Source organism: Oxyura jamaicensis, chromosome 11 (genome assembly GCF_011077185.1).
Source record: "Oxyura jamaicensis isolate SHBP4307 breed ruddy duck chromosome 11, BPBGC_Ojam_1.0, whole genome shotgun sequence".
Lineage (NCBI taxonomy): Eukaryota > Metazoa > Chordata > Aves > Anseriformes > Anatidae > Oxyura > Oxyura jamaicensis.
Window position 1 is genome coordinate 13,413,693 of NC_048903.1, and position 18,060 is coordinate 13,431,752.

Below are 18,060 nucleotides of genomic sequence, written 5' to 3' on the forward strand. Positions count from 1 at the left end.
TTTAATGATATGCAAAGTGTTGTTCCTGTTTGATTGTAGTATACTATACATGCCTTGGAGCATGACTTAAAGTAATTTAACAACTGGAATAACAGGCATTTGGGAAGAAACTAATTTCATACGAAAGCAGATCACAGACACTAGGCTTGTTCACAAAAATGTTACCTTGTCATGCTATATGATGTTGGATATCGAGCTCGCAGGATGATGATGTGGGCAACATCTCTCAGTTCAGACTGAATGAGATCCACTTGACAAAATAACATAATTAGCAAGATGTAAATACTGTAGCCAACCTGCTTTACAGCCCCGTAACAGAAGGCTGTAATGATTTTTCTTAAAATTTCACTAAGAGAACCAGTTTGGACTCCTGCATACATAAAAAGCCTCAGATTTTTCTGGTGTAGCCAGGTGATTGGCCTCACCGTGGTGTCACCACGTACTGTGTGGGCTCTGCACTGCTCCAGGTCTGCCCATCCCCACCTGCTCCTTCTGCTCCCTTAACCTGGAGAAGGATGCCTAGCACTGGAAGTGAGAAGTGATTCTGGTTGTTAGTTGACTTGCTTCTCAGCTGTTTTGCTGGTACACTTGTCAGACTGAATGCTTGTCAGTAACTATTGTCAGTATGTACTAGAAACATAGTTGAAGCTGCTAGTGTATTCAAGTAGTTCACAGTGAATCTGAAAATACAGGAGGAAAAAAAAGAGTAGCAGCCTCTACGACTCTTATCTCCATGTGAGAGAGGTGGATCCCCTGTGCCACCACTTGGTCTGAAGCACTAATGGCTTATGATTCAGCTCCCACTCTTCATACCTGAGTGGAGAATAAGGGCTGGAGGAACTTCGGATATTTCAATGGTTAGATTCTTTCCTCTCTGGTTCCTCCTCCCAGTCTCTTTCTAATTTAGTCTGACATATTTTTAATCCAGTAAAAGTGAGGAGGAAAGTGGAGGGTGGTATGATGTTGTAGGAGAGCTTGGACAGAGGTGACTGAGAGCCTTAAGAGCTGTCCTTGCTGTTGTCATCAATGTGGTTAAGGATTCTGTACTTAGGTGATTACCTAAACTAAAATCTTTTTGACACCCTCAGCACTATTTAAGGCAGAATCCCAATTGTCCCTTTAGATAGTATATATAAATCCAAATTCTTAATCTTTTATATTCCACAAATTGTCACAAGAGCTTTGAGATTTTTGAAGTACAACTCTGAGGTTAAAATTATTTTTAAAATAGAAATTAGTTGCACTTCTTTCATCCAAGAAATTAAAGTGCTTTACCAACGATAATAAAGTAAGCCTCATAACATAGTCATGAAGTAAGAATTGCTGTGAGAAAAATGACGTAGCAGAAATTGCAAAGTCAAACCTTCTGAGGAAAGACAAACCAATTTTTCCCACTGTGTACATTTCCATTGTGCTCTCCTAGGTCACATATCTTATGATGTAGCTCTAAATGACTATATAAAATATCTCTGTGAGATACATATGTATCTTTATTGCATGCATAAGATAGCAGTGTGAAATAAAGTTAAAAATAATAATAATAATACAACCCAGCCACCTATTGCACAGGAAAAAAAGGAATGACTAACACAAACGAAATGTCAGTTCAGTTTTCCCTTTAAATGCAGTCTCAGGAAGCTGCATCCCATTTCCATGTCCATGTAACAGCTACTGTTTGTCTCACAATGATGATTTTATGTTGAGAGTTCTTTTAAGAACCAAACCTTAATACTTATTAAGAAATTCATTTAGGACTGAAAGTGTTTTTTTTTGCCATTCCAGTGTTTGACAATGCAATCTGACAAATGCAGTAAGAGATGGGTGTTATATCCTGTTCTGAATTTTGTTACAGTTGCTGGGTTTTGGTGAATATTAATTAAGTTCTAAGTGACACCTCTCCTGAAACATTAGAATTCGATGGTATAATGAAATTCATAGTAGAACATGCCAATGCTCATTTGAGACCTGTTTATCATATTCCCTTCAGTTAAATAAAAGAGATCATTTAGGAAATGTTTTAGGTGAAATTATAGATTAGTGTTTTACTTATTCATGCTTAAAATTGAGTTCCATTTCAGCTGTGGAGGCTAACAAATCAGGTATGGGGGGGCTGGGCACTGTTTCCACTTGAGTTCTTTAAGAACTAAACATTGTGTATCAGTAAGTGATCCTTTTTGCTGCATTTTTAGCAACTAATCTCTGATCAAAGGAATACAAAAACCTAAACATCAAAGGTGCTTCTTAAGGGTTTACAAATCTCTGTTTTTTTCTGTATCAGAGAATATGGGTGCTAGTTTTGAGGATATTGCACTTTGTCTGGGGAAAAAAATCTTCAGTACTTAAACAATATCAGATCTACTGGTAATTTTCATCTTTGTGTATTATATTAGCTTTTCCATTTCTTCAGCAGAGCCATCTGGACGATAGGCTACAATAAAGGAGTGCATTGAATGTAGTTATACTAATTCAGACCAAAAAAAAAAAAGTTATTTCACCAAAAATTAACATTGTTAAAAATTCTACTATGACTTTCAGTTAATGAAAAAAAGCCGCAAAATTGACTAGACTAAAAGTGTATCAAAACGTGTAGCAGAGAAATCCATAAAAAGAAGGAAATGAATAAAGAAGTCTTAAAAACGTCAGTGGATAGATTCTGGCCACCTCCCTGGCTGCTGGCCACAGCTGAACACAATTGTGTCCACAGTTTTGTAGCAAAGTTTTACAGGATAATTCTTTTTGTTGTCGTGTGCATGCCTTTTATATTCATTACTGCTCCTTTGTTCAGGAACTTGACCACTGTGGATTCTTTGATTTTCCCACAAATACTGATATGTTTATCAAAACTGTAGGCATGAAGGGGCATGGCAACAGCATGACGGTGTGTGTGCTGTTTGACCAGCAAATGATACCTGTAGTTGGCTTATTCATCAAGAAAAATTGGTGGGATTCCCAAGACCTTTTCCTATTAGAGGAAAAGCTAAGTGTTTGGCAGAAGAAAAGCAAACATGTCTGGAAAAACATTGTTGTGATGTTGCTAGCATGCTTTGCTGCAGTGCTGCATCTCTGCAAGTACATATGATCAAAAATCTACCATCCATGTAAAAAAATACATGTAAAAGCATCGAGGAAGAACACTTATTTCAAGGGTCAGGTAAGATCTCAGTCCATAAGATTCTGATCTTACTCCTTTTTACAAATCTAGAGGGTGATCTCTGGACTTTTTTTTTTTGAATTTTCTGCTCTTTGAACTCTTCTTTGCTCACTTTCTACTGGACACAAACCTCCATGTTCTGCTCTGCTCCTGTTATTAGCTATTCCTGGTGCTTCTTAGTATTATTCTTCCTCTGTCACCCAGTCCTTCAGATGTCTTTCTCCTTCCTTTTTTTCATCCAGGAGTTTTTCCCTAGTATTTTGATTATTGGCATAAATTTATTCTGATTTTTTTTTTTTTTATTTTCATCTCTGGGTTCACTGTCTTCCCCTGCTTTCCTGCTGTATGACCATGCAGCAGATCCCTTTCCATAGGCCTAAGGAAGAATGACTTTACCCCTAGAGGTTTCAAGTAGTTTGGTGCCTGTGCATTCACAGCCTTTAGGTGACAGCACACCTGTATTGCTTTAATGTGCAAAACTGTGTGCAGAACACTGGCTTAAACCAGAGCTGTGACAGGTCATCACTTCATACTCATGGAAAAATAAATAATAAAGGAGGATAAAGTAGTAATGATCAATGGCGAGACAGAGGGTCTGCAGTCAAAAAAAAAAAAAAAAAGCCTGAGTAGGGGCCTATGACAGATTGCAATCCCACTATATAAAGCTTTAGCAAAGAGATTACTCCATGTTTCTGAAAGCACATGTGGGTTGACCTAACTGTGCCAGGTCCAGGTTTGCTATCCCCATTCTCCCCCCATGTAAAGGCAGGTAATTCACATGAAGGGCCTGCGTGGCTCTTCCCTTCTGATTGCTGTTGCCATTGGAAGTGGTGCTAAAACCCCCATTGATCTGTATGGGATCTCAGCTGGACTAGCTCCAAATGCTTTTGAAAGTCCTTCTGGTTTTCCCTACAGTATGATGATTTATCCACTCAATTCTAAAGGGCAATTTCAATCTCTAATGGATGCCATCAGTATTTTCAAATGAGGCACCTTTTAAAATGTGGAAATAGCTCTGAGAATAATTCCTAGTAAACGTTGAGTGTTAGCTTTTTGTCGTTGCTGTGCAGAAAAATACAGTTTTGCTTGGGGTCGATAAGAGATTGAAAAGTGTGGTTAATAATAAAAGCTGAAGTGGGAGTTACTTTAATAATGGCATGTCATGTGTAAGCCTATAAAATAAATAGTAATTATCACATTTGAGAAACTACTGTTAGAAATTGTATTGCTCTTGACAGCTTCATCTGTACATCAACCCTTTCTGGATTATGCACTTTCTTGTTCCTAATGAGCAAACAAATGAAACAGAATTTCTTACCCTGATAGAAGGTGTTGATTTCAACAAAACCTAAACAAAAATAGATAAGACAGCCAGTATAGCAGACTGCAGGATTATTTTTTGCTAATGTATTTTCCTCTTACAAAACAAGATGGAAAACACAGCAATAGTGTTATTTACGTTTCCTCTGTCTTATTGTTCATGTTTAAGGGGATAGATTTTGCATATTCCATAGTTCAAAACAAAGCAGTATTATGAGCTGTAGTGAATTCAGAATGACAACTCTGTAGTTTTTGCTTAGAAATAGCAATGTGTCATTAATGTAGTTTTATGAATCCCCAAAATTGAGAATGCCAAATTTAGAGGACATGGCAGCCATTTGTGACATTGGTTTTGTTATTTATTCTCCTGTTCTCTTCCCACACTCCGGTTCAGGAGAATTCCAGCAATATTTGTACTTTGAGATTTTTTTTTTGTGCAACTTAATGTTTTGTTAAAACTATGGGGCATTTCAAGTAGTCATCTACAGCAAATACATATGAAAAAATGATGTGTAGTTGTCTGCCATTATATTTATTGATAATTTTAATCTAAATATCTGTTTTCATTTCTAATGGGTTTTACATGTTCTTTGCTTTCTTTGTTGGAAGGAGTTAGACTTCAAATATTCCTCAGGTAAAACATGTTTTATCTTATTAAGAGAAACTTTATCTCATAAGAACATGCTTCAAAGTATATTTACTTTGGTACTAAAAACCACATACTTGGTTCCTTTAAGCAGTAAGATAAAACTAACTCCAACAGCTATTTGAAGACACCTAACTTATCTTCTACACATCACTTCTGAATTTAGTCTTCTGAGCCTCAGAGAGTCAGAGTTGGTATGTGTCAAGAAAGAGGAAAATAAGTCAAATCAATTGAAGTAAGCAGCAGAAATTAAGTTGTTGGAATCACACTGCACAGTCCCTTGACAGAGTTGTCATGTTGTTTCTTTTGTTCTGCTATATGGGGCAATAAGTTCCTGCAAGCAGAACCAAGTCTGTGAAATTGTTATGTTATGTGTAAAGGGGATGTAGGGCACCCACTGTATGCATGGATTTGCAAATCTGAATCACTGTCAGGTGCAATTGAGGAAGTTTATTTTCAGGGAAAGTTACTTCAGTGTGCAGACTTCATTCACGGTCACGTTAATGGCAAAGCCATTGATTTTTGACAATAGCAAGGTTGCAGATCTTTTTTTTACAGTACTATCTGAATTTAGCCTTGTGTTTGTAGGCAAGCTCTGATGCCAAGGAAGAAAGGGAAACATACCTGTTGAATGTGGCAAGTAATGTGCTTGTTTTGGAATAAGGAAAAGGCACTTGAGGGAGCAGCAGCACACAGCAGGAGCGCTGCCGAGCGAGCTGTGCGCTTCCTTCTGCTGAGCAGTGAGCCCGGCCTCCGGGGGCATCCTCTGCTGACTGCCACCCGCAAGGGGGCACGACAGCCTCCATTAACTGCTCAGTAGGAGTAGCTCAACTGTGCAGGCAGCACTGTTTCATTCCAAAACGTTTGTCATCCTGCTTCAGCACAAATTCGAGTTACATTACTCACAGCAACACCCTAGCAATCATGGCTTGGTATTGCTGCAAGTGCTGTTAAAATGCTGCACGTCACCTTCCAGCTGCAACTGTTTGTGAGCCTCTGAGGAGGCCAGGAGTTGCTTTGGCATCGCATGGGTAGCAGCAGTATTGGAAGAGGCTGTTTGCACTTCCCTGGTGATCCCATTCCAGTCCAAGCCCCTGCTGCAGCAGAGACTGTTTTTGGCTAAGGATGATGTGTGAGCTGAACTCCCTACGCAAACCTGAGATTGAAGAGGCATTTTATTCAAACAGCCAGGGCCAAAGTGCCAGTGTGGTGGGGCTCTGGCCCTGTTCGGTGTCACCCAGCTGCACCCTGGCTGTTTGCTTGGCTCCCTCTTTCAGAGGGTGAGCTGCACTCAGGCGTTTGCCTGCTAGGGAACTGGGCTCTGAATTTTGAGCACGCTGAGGAGGGGCCAGGGCCAGGCAGTGAGGGTGGTTTGGGGGTCTGGAGAACCACAGTTACACTGTGCTGGTGCGGTCACTGAACAGTAGATCTCTATAGAAGTCGTATCTGAAGCATACAGCTAGACAGAAGACAGGGAACTTGTGGTCTGTTGTGCTTTGCTCTTCAGAGAGCAGTTGGGTCACTGTCCAGCTTAGGACCTGAGCACTAAGGCAGGTGGCTCGTTTGTTCTGGTGGCCCTGCTACACTTGTCCTGCACTGGAATGGGATATGCAACTTCTTAATTGCATTTCATACAGTGAAGAGTTTTAACTTATTTGGTGCATGTGTAAAGCATTTTCTTCTCCACGGAGGTCATATTTGTGATGATGCAAAAGAAAAAACAGAGTAAAGGTAGTGCAGGTTATGCACAAGGAATAAAGAGCGTTACAGTAGCCTAGAAGAAGCAATAATGCAGGACAAAAAAAAAAAAAAAAAAAAAAAAACCTTAATGGATGGTAATAGATTTTTGTCATTCTTCCACTCCTATTCCAAGCTTTTTAATGTTATAGAGAACTAAGTACAAAGACAAAAATGAGAAGAAAGTTAAGGGGACAACTTGGCTGTGTTTTTGAAAGAAGATGAGGCAACAGTATGAATACTAGGTGACTATTTCTAATATGGTAAATGCTCTTCTGGCTTGTGCACAGGCTTGACTATTGGCTTTAGAAAATCTTCCTAAATACAGAATTCTCAGTTAGCTGACGGGTGGGAGAAGACTAGTGGGTGTCCAGTTTGGGCAGGTACGTTGCTGTGTCGGTCTTTGCATCTAAGTCATGGAATCAAATATCTGAATAGTTCTTTGAAAATAGTAACAATAAATGAGTGCTGGTGGAAGATGACACAGTACTAAACCCTGATAAGGAATACCTTGGCTAGTCTATACCATCGTGGTATGTGGTCAAACCTGTGTCCTGATTATGTTCTTTTTGTATATACATTTCTGTTCTGGCTCCAATCTCTAGTGCCAACTAGTCACAAAATGAGGAAACTCGGGTATTAGCAGTAGCAAGTATTGCACTAAAGGTCAGGACATGTCTGCACTTGAGATATGCAGCTACTGGTAGTGTGGATGTATCTGAATTTGAATATAGAAGATAGCCTTTAGCTATAAAAGGCAACCACACACTTCTCCTTGCTTTGGAGTAGTACAGATTTGTTCCAACAGAGATAAGCTGTCATCCTTAATGTACCGAATGCTCAGTAGGTGATCTTCCTTCAAAACTCAAAAGTAAATGCCTTAATGAACAAGTTCGGGTTCTCTTGTCTCAGTGCTTTTGGGTGTTGCAGAACAGCCGCTTTCTCTGTAGAGGTCCCTGTAGAGGTTGGTGGAAGGAGTGTGATAGCCACAATTACAGTGAGAAATGCTTGCTTTCCAAATGTCTCTCTTTAGCTGTTCTCAAATCATGAAGATAACTTTCTGCAGTTTCCATTTATTTTCAGTTAATCTATTGACTATGCTTCTTTTGAATAAACGGATCATACCTTATGTGGTGGTTCTATAGCTCTGCATTAAATTTGACCAGAACTCAGAACTGCATAGGAGTTTGCATTTGAAAAGAGAATGTTAGGTTTTGTTTTTAAAAATTAACATTCATAGATGTAATTCTTATTTACCAATGTCCTGCTGTGATGGGAATAACATTATTTCCTACATAGCTTCTACTAAGCTAGATTTCCATTTTGTAATTATGTTTTTTCACTTGAATTTTTCTGTCCCTCACTGTGAAAATGTTTTGTATTATACATGGAAGTTTAAAAAGCCCCAAACTGATCTGGATTTGTGGTGCATAATTTCTAGTCATTTTTATGTATATTAATGCTAAATCGTGTTCTTGATTTCCATAAGTGACCCAAATAATATGCCGAACTTCTTCCATGTTTTAAACAATCCTAGGTTTTGATGAACAAAATTGATAGGTATGAGATGAACAAAAGAATACAGATGACACATAGTATAATGCTTGCTCAAAAGTTATGAACTTGTCAGATGGTCTGCCAAAAATGGATTATTTTCTAAAAGTTTGAAATATGGCTGAAATGCATGATGGCCATTATTTAAAGCCTTTAATTTTTAACATTCATGCTGTTAGGCAAATGATAATCATAGGTTTTAATTTCCTACAGAATTGGACAGAAGTGTAAATTGCTTTATATAATTTAATATAAAAAAACTCAGATCAGAATGGAATTTATATCCTTGTCAGCATATGTTGTCTAATGTGACAGACTGATACTAATACATTGAATAAAACTGGAATTTTCCTAGACATGTGATATACTGTAGAATCCTTGATGTTTGCAATTTTTGTAAAGTCTATTTTCAATTCTATGACCCTTTTTAAAATAATATAAAAACTGAAGTATTTTTAGTCATAACATTCTCCTACATTTTCTTTTGACTTCATAATACTCTCATTCTTTATTTGCTCTAGATTTGAAATCTCTGGATTTCTAAGTAGGTAGATTTATTGCTTCTTGCCTTTTTCTGCCACTTTATAATAAAAAATAGTACATATTACAAATGGGACAGTCGTTTAATACAGATTACTGTTTAGCTATGTATATTTTTCATAGCTTTTTAGGTTGTTTTATTTCATTTTGCAAGGGATTAAAAAGTATAAGTTGGCCTAAAAACCTTTCTGAAAAAAAGTTTCATCATGTTCTCTTCCCCAAAAATCTGGTTTTATCAAGAAAAAGCTCTGCAGCAAACAGGCACTCTTGCAAAACTGTACTGTGTTCAACAGGACTCACTGAACCACAGCAAGCATCTGATTTCCTAGCCATCAGCTTGGTAACCTTCTCTTGGTCTGTTCTGCATGCAGCTAGCCATGAGGCAGCATGGTTCTGAGGTCAAGGATCTTGCTCAGTGTTAGATTATTCTGGAGATGAAATCCCTAATGAAATCACAAAGTCAGTGGCACAGGACTGATTAGACAATGTAAAAACCAATTGGCAAGGGCCTTAGGTCCCTGGGGCACGACTCCACACAGCCTCTGGATGTGGTGAATGAAACTCTGGGACTTAAAGAAAATGTAAACTTTACTCAGTTATACTTAAGACTACAAACCCATTAAGTTTTAAAAGATATTGAGTTTTGTAAAAAATAAATAATGAAAAGAATAAAAAAAAAATGCTTTCGGCAAAATATTCGAAGTGTTGGCCAACTTGACTCTGTCTTACCTCAGAGTAGCTTGTTCTCTCTGCAGCTCTACAGAAAACTTTCCATTTCCTTCCTGACCTTTTTTATTAACTCCTCTTTCAACAACAAGAAAATGTGCTAAGGATGCTTAACAGAAAGTGTCAATCATAGGTCCATGGACTTTGTATTACTTGAGAATCTGAGCCAGTATTCTAGCAAGTAAAACTATTTCGTATTTTTGGGGTTGGGCTAACAACATATAAGGATCTGAGTAACATAGTGTAGAAGCAGAAAAGAACAGGTTATATCTATTTGTGAGTAAAAGCTAATGTTTTGCATTTTAACAGGGAAGGAAATGAATGGTGGCAGTAAAAGCACATCTGCCAGAGCAGAGCCTAGTGGCAAAAGTTACCTCTTGTTAGTGTGATGACAGGATCCAGATGTCACACAGTTAGGGGCATTTGCTAAAATCTTTTTTGAAGTAGGAACACCTGTGACCATCAAATGTGATAAATATTAGGTAATACACTATGCCTACCACAATGTATTTTATAACCAACATAATCACTGACAGAGCAGTCCAATTCTTCACACTTCTTGCTCTTTATTCCTGTTTATATGGTACCTCTCCCTGGGCTGAATCTTATAATAGATAGTATATATTAGTATATAATATACTTTTGCATGGTTTCCCAGTGTTTTTCTTAGCATTACACTGAAGCTTAAATGTCTAGGATTTGAGATCAGGTTAACCACTGGGAATTCAGGGTATGTCTTTCCATGAATTTGCTTGGTGGCTGCTAGATGTTGCCTGTTGCAAATGAGTAAATCATATGCTATGGACACACTGCTGCAAGCTATGAACATAAACGTTTTAAGTATTTGAAGACCACATTCTGTGGTCTTTGTCATCCTCGGTTTTAGTGACTTTGAAGTAGTTTTATGCTTTTGAGGAAACAGGTTTTACAGCATGCTTGAATTCTTTATTAATTTGAACTCAGAATATTGCCTCACCAAAAGCAAATATTTTAAAATCGCCCCAAATTCATTCATTTTGCAATGCAGCATTAAAAGGTTGACCACTTGTGTTATTCCCTCTTATAGTGAGTTGTTGAGTGCCATTCCTAACTTCAATATGGCTTGCTTCCTCAGCTCAGCTTTGAAGCTGCTTCAAGCTCCTTCTGTTCCCAAAAGCAACAAAGATGGGTAGCAGAATATTATCATATTGCTATGGAATAAGAATGTTGTCTTGTATAACTGTACTGCTTTCAAATATGCCTTTATGCATTTCCAATTCTGAAAGAGTATTAAGATACCCTCTGAGTATCTGTTTTAAACAGAGACAGATGCGATTCTGCATTTCAGGGGAAAAAATGATTACACTTTTAGTTTTTGAATAAAAATTAGATTACATAAATTCTCATTAGATCAAAATCCACTGTTTTTATTTGATGTATCTGTACTAACCTTTGGGGCCATCTTGTTCTACTTCTCCAGGAATTGTCTCTACTACCTTTTTTGGCTGGACTCCAGGTGTGGATGACAATTTCAAGGTTAGTTTATTTCTTTTTTTTTTTTTTTTTTTAAAGCAGGGATGGTGGAGATCAATCCTGATCTATAGCGACTGAATCACAAATGCTGTAGTGCCAAAGGCTTGACCCTCAGAAGTGCTGAGTGCTCTGTGCTTATAGGCTACCTTGTGGCGTTCCAGGATCAGACTTAATATTGTTATCCCCTGCTTTGCCCTTAGAACTGTGTTAGTCTTTCTTTGCTTTCATACCAGAGGATTTTCTTCCAATTTATATTGATATCATTGAACTCTGTCCTTCTAACTAAAGTAAGTAGTAGTGCTTATTAATTTATCTTCATTCTTGCAGGTAATATTCAAGACTTACAGGATATTATAATTTTTTTTTCCCTCCAGTTTTCCATAAGTCTTTTTGGGTCTTACAACCTGCTTTTTTTTTGATGTTTTTTGTTTGTTTGTTTTCAGAAATATAACAAATAAGGCTGCCTGAGTGACCAGTTCACTCAGCAGCATCCGTGTTTAGGAACCAACTGTTGGTCTTTGATAGACTTGAGACAAAGCTGGGTAATGAAAGGCATGACTTTTTTAGTGTTGTCAAGAACTGCAAGGAGAAACAAATGTTTTTGTTTTTTTGTTTTAGCTTTTTTCTTTCTCTATCACATCAATTCTGAATGTTTTTTCTTCTGGTCTTTTGAAATAAGGTATCCCTCACCCCCCCCCCCCCCCCTCCCACTGCTCCATGACCTTTAGCAGTACCAAAAGGAAGCTCAGCACTGGTGACAGGGAGATGTCAGCAGACTTCAGAGTCTGAGTAAAAAGATCCAAGCACTTTCTTCCTCCCTGATGACTGAAATCCTATTTTTGGAGAAGATAACATCATAACCTTTTAATTTTCCTTTCTATTTTTTCTTGGTGACAGACTGACAAGTACAGGAATGAAGTTGTCTATTCCTAGAACAGGTTCAGTGGGCAGCAGCACTGATTGTTTCCCATGTTGCCCTGCCAGCATTTCTCAAACCTGACCTCAGGGAGCTGCTCCTGAGAGTGAGGAGTTCAACCACCAGTTCAGAGTCCTCTTCTCTCTACTGAGACTGCCAAGATGGCAGGTGCTTAATGCTAGTGCAAAAGTGACTGTGCAGAGTCAAGAGCACTCTACTAGGAATTGCACTGATCACAAAGTTGCTCAGCTGTTTGTAGCTTTGGTTTCTAACAGCCATCTCTGTTCCTAGCCCCACACACAGTCAAATTTCATCTCCAACCACTTGTGCTCATGACCATTGCTCATGCTTCAGATAATGTTATTAAAATCTTGCGGCAGAACATGAGACTGTGCTTGTGTGCAATTATTTTAAGTATTAGTATGGTAAAAGAAATAGACAAGGGAATGTGGAATTAGTTTGAAAGTTATCTTGTTTAAACAAGCATATGCTTACTATATACAACAGGCTATAATACAGATTTTAAAATGCCAAAGATTAATCTTCTAAGTTTATTCTGTTTTCACTTCCCTATATGATTTCCCTTTCCTAAACACTTTTTTCAGTGTTGCTGTTACTATCATCTCCATTTATTGTATGTGGAGGATACCACTCTCTGACAATGGAGATACTAGTCATACAATGATCAGAATTGCTGCTTTTGAGGGTTTATAAAAATGGGGCCCTTGCAGCAAGTACATGAGAGATTGTACACAAGGAGGATGGTTCTGCTGTCTTGGCTCTTGCTTGTGTGGATTCTCATCCATCGACTCCAAGAATGAATAGCAATAAAGAATGTCCAGAACTATGCTAGGATAATACCTAATAATTTTCTGCATAGACGAAGAATGTTTAGAGTGACTTTAGGAGGTATTACGATCAACTTTAATGATATATTTGATATTAATTTAGAATCCTCAGCTTCTAAATATTCTCAGGGCCTCCACTCTAAGCCCACACAAACCTACTAAATCCAGGTACCTTTATGGGCTAGAAAGAGCCATCAGTCAGCAGCACACAACAGTTATCAAAGACATCACAGTTCCAAAGGTATCATTAATACTAATACAGAATAGAGTGCACTGCAGCTTTTAATACCTCATCTGAAAGAAAACCACACAGTAAATCGCACTTTGCCTAGTTGAGAAGGAGGAAGGGAAGCATGCACTCTAAGATTTTTTCAAGGATGAGCACAATTTATCTCTTCAGACAGTGTTACTTGAGTTTATATTTGCTTATGGATCACTCCAGTTATTCCTAGAGGAAATAAAGCATTACACTGTCTTCAGAAATATGTATTGTTAACATTAGCTGTACTTTGCATTAAACATTTAAATTATATATGAGACAAATTGGGGTAAGGGTGTGCAGTGAACTGTGGTGTGGAGACTAAAAGTCTGTCTGAAGGCACTTTAATAGAAAGCTTAGTGTGAAAACCATACACCCCTCCAAACATGTCTGGGCTGAACTATAAAGCAAATGGTGAATCCCATCTTACTCTCAATGACAGCAGCCGCTGACTTTTCAGAAGTGTTCTTACAATGTACTGAGCATTTGTAATCCTCTATGGTATAATCAGTCTATATATGTACTTGTGCACACTTACCCCTATATGTGCAGTCATGGATATCAGTTATGAGGTTAGTGCTTGGCAGGAAAAAGCACTTGGGGCATGCTGCTGGGAATCTTCCACTTATGCTGAAGTCAAAGGGAAAGGCAAAATTACCACGGGAAAGCATCTTCAACTCCATGGTTCCAGCATTCCTTTCTGTACTGGCAGCATCATGTTTTCTTTGCCAGCTTTACCAATGTAGAAGCAGTGGACCCCTTTACGTGCTTCCATGCATTGCTGCAACACACTCCTAGGTGAAATCTTAGTAGTGACATGATAAGCAGTTGTCAGGGGACTTTCAGGATTCACTTAACTGTGCTGGTTTGTGCATGTGTTTATGAAGACTTCTGTGTCTTGTATTTCAGTGATGATCCATTTGATCTGTAGATACTGTATCCCTTATTTGTTCTACAGATGAGTCTTTTTAATTGTAAGCACAGTGTCACTTCAGATTCTTAACCTTGTCAGTTAGAAACAGATGCCTCATTTGTGAAAACTTTAAAGCAAAGCTCAAAAATAGTGTTAGTGGAAGACTATTTCTGCTGCCTCTTGAGCCTTAGTTAAACACAGTAGTAGAATATGATACTGCTGGAAAACTACTCATTTTAGTAATTATTCCAAATACCTTATTTTCAGGAGATAGTTTATTAGGAAGATGAAGTTAAAGTACTTGTTTGCTTTTTACACTTCTTATTTCCTTGTGTACTGAAAGGAAAAAATACTGTAACAACCTGACTGGCAGCTATACATATTGGATGATGTGTTTATACCTGTCTACGTTTGCGGTGTCATGCATGTTAATTAAAAGACTTTCTATCCCAGTGCACTCTTAGCTGCCAAATGGAAATAAATGTTACCTAGTTTTAGATGACATTTGTCCAATGTGTAAACAAAAGAAAACAGACTTAGTTCAATCTTAGTTTTGATAACTCTCAGAATACTTTTTCACTAAGATTTGATTCATATGATTCTTTAATATTCTGCACAGTATTTACACTGCATAATGGCAGTACTCCTGCCAGCAACCCTATGCATCTGTCTACCAGCAAATAACATTGCTGTAATTGCAGTATGGGTGATGACGGATGGATGAGTGGGAAATGGTGAGGGATAGTGGGAAGACAATCATAGCAACAAAACACAATGTACAGAAGACGAGTCAAAAGAATATTACAAAAATAAACAGGATTTGTAGGGATGAAATCAGAAACAGTATTACTGTGGTAAACAGAAAGAATGGCTTAACTGAGAAAAATGAAAAAAGCACAATGGCTGAGCAGATAGGGCCTCGTATTTGTGTGATTGTAAACAAAGAATTTCTACTAAAGAACCATTAAGTTGTAGCCTTTGTGATAAATCTGAAATGCTGATGAGGTAGATTTGATTTTTCAGTGTTTGCAGTTGATTTTAATCAGTGTTTCTGCAAGTACATGTAATGCATAGACTTTCAGTTGAAAGCTGAAACGTGCAGGCTACTGTGTGTGGAACAGCCAAAGCAGGTAGAACAATTAGAGTATACTGGAGAGACCAATGGCCTATCAAGTGCTATAGCCATAGGAAGACACCAAAAGCTCTGAAAGGTGCGCTGGAGAAGAAATTTCCTCCTGGTAGGACTGTGGCCTGGCTGGTGTGAGTTGTATCATTTCTGACTCAAGTCAAATATCAGGAAGACTTCAGTCACTTTTTTGGCTTTCTCTTTAAAGAACATTAGTAAAGTCTAAGAAAATAAGCTGAGACTAATATAAGAGGAGGAACTTGTGACGTGCACAAGGATGGAGTGGGCTGTATTCCTTGCAAAGCTTGTACCTTACAGTCCTTGGAAGCAAACTGACCCTTTCTCTTGCTTGCAAGATGCTAACTTCTCTGAAGATTTCATTAGTTTCCACTTCCACACCTGCTTTCTGTCAGCAATAGCAAGGGAGGACTCATCAGTGCAGGCTAGAAGCTGATGTTTGAGTATTTTCTGTAGGGTTAGATGTTAAATGGGATGCTAGGAGCATGGATGGTGATGAGTTGTGTGTGCTAGTTTAACTTAATTCATTACTGTGGATACAGCCAAGTTAGTCTTAGAAAAATAAAATAATTAAGGGGAGGTGGGGAGGAGGGATGTGGGAGAGCTTAGTAAATCTGCAGCCCCCCACCAGCCTGTGCAGGCAGGGAGTTGAGGCTGGAAGTATAAAATTGTTCTGTCCTGAAAACTGACCTTAATTTGAAGAGGTAATGTGGCTCCCTTCTTGCTTCTTCTGTAACTGTATGGCCATCAAAAATGAAACAATTCTGCTGGCTTTTTGTTCCTATCTTAAAGGCATTTTACTCAAGTAATAGATAAAAAAGAAATATGTTAAATAAAAACAACATTTATTAGAGGACATAACTTTAAATATTTAATGATATAATTAAGTCTTATTAATGTAATGGTCTTTATTCTTCAGCTTAAAAATTCACAAGGTTAATTTCCCTTTCATCTTTATTATGCAATGTTTGCCACAATTATTTGTTATATATTCTTATAAATATTAGATGAATATTAGAGGTTTTAATTTAAATAAAAATATGGGTCGTCTTTTACTGCAGTGTTAAACTGTACCTCCAGTATTAAGCTGAAACTGGTGAAATTAGCACAATAGTGAATCAGGCTATACTGTTTCTTCAGTTATGCCACAATTGGCTTATTTGACTTAAGTAATTCTTGGAGAACGCTACCTTTTACAATCGCCTCTTTTCTTCAAAAAGTTTGCAAAGAAGCTGAGGATCAACAAATAACAGGCTCATTAGCCAGATTATTTTCATGTTGCTTCCTGTGGGGTACATCCTGGGCTGAGGTGCTAGAAATGTACTTATTTGCTTGATTTTAATACAATTTAATATTAAATACCACCTACCAAAGTTCTAAAATGATTGTAGAATACTTATTTTGGGAGGTATTTACTTGATTCCCTAAATTAGTGGCATTAAGACTTTTTCTTTCAGTAAAATGATTCTTCCTCTGTGTGCTCTGCTTCTTTAGCTACTTACAGAAAAAGAAGCGTACTTCAACATTAAGTCCTGGGGATTTAAATGATTTATTTTCTTCTTCATTAGTGATATTTGTTGCATATGCATCAGAGAATATTTTTAGGGGAAATAGATGTTTTATTTTACCACAGCATTGCCTTTTAATCTTTTTAAGATCAGTCTGCCAAACTACGATGTAAGCAGTCACTGAAAAAAAAAATAAAATCACTTTATGGGCAATGTGTTTACTTATCTTCTCAATTCTGTTAAGAAACAACAGAAATCTTTGGAGAAGTAATCTGAAGAAAAAAAAAAAAACAACATACTTTTAATCTGTCATTGCATTCAGAATGGAAAAAAAAATAAAATAAAAATTGGACTAGCAGTCAAATTGCAGCTTGTTGTCATTAGATTTGGTTCATGGTGTATGCAAAACTACCTTTCTGGGAGTTTCTTCAGGTGGTACATGTTGAAACCTGTCCTGTGCTACTCATCTTCCATCTGCTTCTGTTAGTAAACACAGCCACTCTTAACAGAGCCACTCTTTATTCTGTGTACCTTTATATAGACCCCAGGTAGGCAATTTCTACTCTAGCTGAAGAAGGTACCTTCATGACTAATTGGTCTAAACCTGAAGATTTCCTGTTCAGAACAGGGGTAACAGTGTTGTCAAATTTTTAAAACTTACTCAATTTATTGCAAGGAGATATAATTGCCACTGAAAGATTTTTTTTTTCTTTTCCTCCTGTTATGTTATAGAAATAGTATCTACAGCAGGTACATTCTGCTTCTGCTGTAGCAGTTCCTCAAATCTTCAGTTCATCCAAATATTTCTGCGTTATAATGAGAAGGGTTGAACTCAGTCTGGATTAAGTTTACTCAAAACTGATCGAAATGAATGCAATTCATTTTCCTAAACCACCCTCGAGACCCATTTAGTCCTTGCTAACATATTCATTAGGACTACACTTGCTCTGGAGTCTGAAGGTGTCTTTCCTGCTCTTGTTGCCAGAGTAAGTGCAATTGTTTGTTTGCATTACCACTATCACATTGCCTGGGTGTGGTGTGGCTGACTATAAGATAAATTAAAACAGGCCATTAAGTGCTTAAAACTGCACGTTGACATGCTGTGTTTCTTAGCTTTCTATTAGTCTCATAGGTATGCCAGAGGTGTTAGAAAACTGTTCTTTGGAATGCATGAGGAATGGTTAATTGACAAAGACGATATTCAAATGAGACAATGCGCTAAATAGCGAAGAATCTGAGCTTGCAAACTGGAAACAATCCTGTTTCCAGGTGCTTTTCTCAGCACC

The 18,060-nt window shown here is 37.7% G+C and overlaps 1 long non-coding RNA gene across 1 annotated transcript; it reads left to right on the top strand.

Annotated features, from left to right (window-relative positions):
- Nucleotides 1–270: 270 nt before the first annotated feature.
- LOC118172571 lies at nt 271–12,220 on the top strand. Its single transcript, XR_004753760.1, has 3 exons — nt 271–531; nt 11,134–11,189; nt 12,084–12,220. It is a non-coding gene; the product is annotated as an uncharacterized LOC118172571 (long non-coding RNA).
- The last annotated feature ends 5,840 nt before the right edge of the window (nt 12,221–18,060 follow it).